The sequence below is a fragment of the Mus caroli genome, chromosome X (assembly GCF_900094665.2).
Source record: "Mus caroli chromosome X, CAROLI_EIJ_v1.1, whole genome shotgun sequence".
Classification (NCBI taxonomy): Eukaryota; Metazoa; Chordata; class Mammalia; order Rodentia; family Muridae; genus Mus; species Mus caroli.
This window is the reverse complement of record NC_034589.1, coordinates 41,397,070-41,398,568: the sequence shown is the minus strand read 5'-3', so window position 1 is coordinate 41,398,568 and position 1,499 is coordinate 41,397,070.

The window sequence follows — 1,499 nt, the reverse complement described above, 5'->3', positions numbered from 1 at the left end:
CTGAGTGCTATATAACGGACTCCATTTTCTGGGGTCGAGATCTTCCTGAGAAGTAAGCAATAAAGCTTTGCTGCAGAAGATTCCGGTTGTCCTGAGTGTGTTCTTGCCGGCGGGGACAAAAGCTCGGGATAACCCACTTTTGCCTTTTGTTGTGCATCTGCTGGAAATGTTCTCAGCATAGCATCCATCTACTGTAATAACTGTCCTCAAGACCTAGCTCAACTGTAAGCCACTTATTTGTATGAACGTCCACTGACAATCTGTTTTCTACCCTCAGGTCTTCTAGTAACAGAGTTATTTCTTCCTCATCTGATCCTGATGCCAGTCACTCACACCTTCCCTATGATATTAACCACTCTGTATTATGCTTATTCAACCTTAAATAGTCAGAGTCTTTTCTGGCCAGTAGATTCAGAGAACTCAAACTGTTTCTGACCTGGAAGACTCTTCCTGGTGGCTAGCTCTCATAGTGTCAAGTGCAAGCTGCCATGGGAGAAGAGTAATCAACAGTCCTACCCAGCTATAAACCCTCACAATCTACAATGATTGACTCGGCAATATATGCCCAACAGTGCAACAGTGGCACTAATACCTCAGGTGAAACAAAGAGATGTCTGATGGAACAGATGCCTGCTCTATAGGAGGGAACTTACTCTTGGCACTGTTGGCACTGAAAACCTAGCCAATAACCCATGGCTGGAGGTCTAAAGGAGAATCTACTACTACCATTTTGCTAAATTGGTAACTGCCTTGTAAATATTCATCCTCATACCCAAAGATTAGTATAGTGAATAGGGAATAAGGTACAGAGAATAAGGGACTGTCAAGTGCCCGACTTCAAACATACCACCTACACCCAAAGCGTAGGTAATATTTCACCCCTATTTGAGGAGACTTGTGAACTCTACCCCCTTCAATACTGGAACATTGATTGGTGTGTATTGTATAGGTCTTAGGAAAGCAGTCTTAACTTTTGAGCAGCATCCCTATCAAGTTCAGAAGACACCATTCTGTTACAAGTTTGCTGCTCCTCTGGCTCTTAAATGTTTCCATTCCCTCTTCTTAGATGTTCTCTAAACCTTTTCGTCAACTTGACACATATCTAGACACATCTAAGAAGAGGAAATCTCAACTGAAGAATTGACTCCATCAGATTGTTCTGTGGACATGTCTGTGGGGCATTTTCTTGAATAATAATGGATGTGGGAGGGCCCTGCCCACCCATGGTGGTAACCATCCTTGGGCATATGGTCCTGGGTTATATCAGAAAGCAAGCTGAATGTTCTCATCTGTTCCTGATGCCATCTCAACAGCACAGACCTAACCCCAGATCCACAGATCAATGATCTGAGTTTATTCGAAAGCTGTCTACCTAGAAAGTCTAGCTGTGATGGAGACCATCACAGAAAACCACAACTGGCCAAAACACAGAGAACAACTGATAATAGGGTGCCCATCGCAAATTGATAAGCTACAACAGAACTCCTGTACCTAATGCT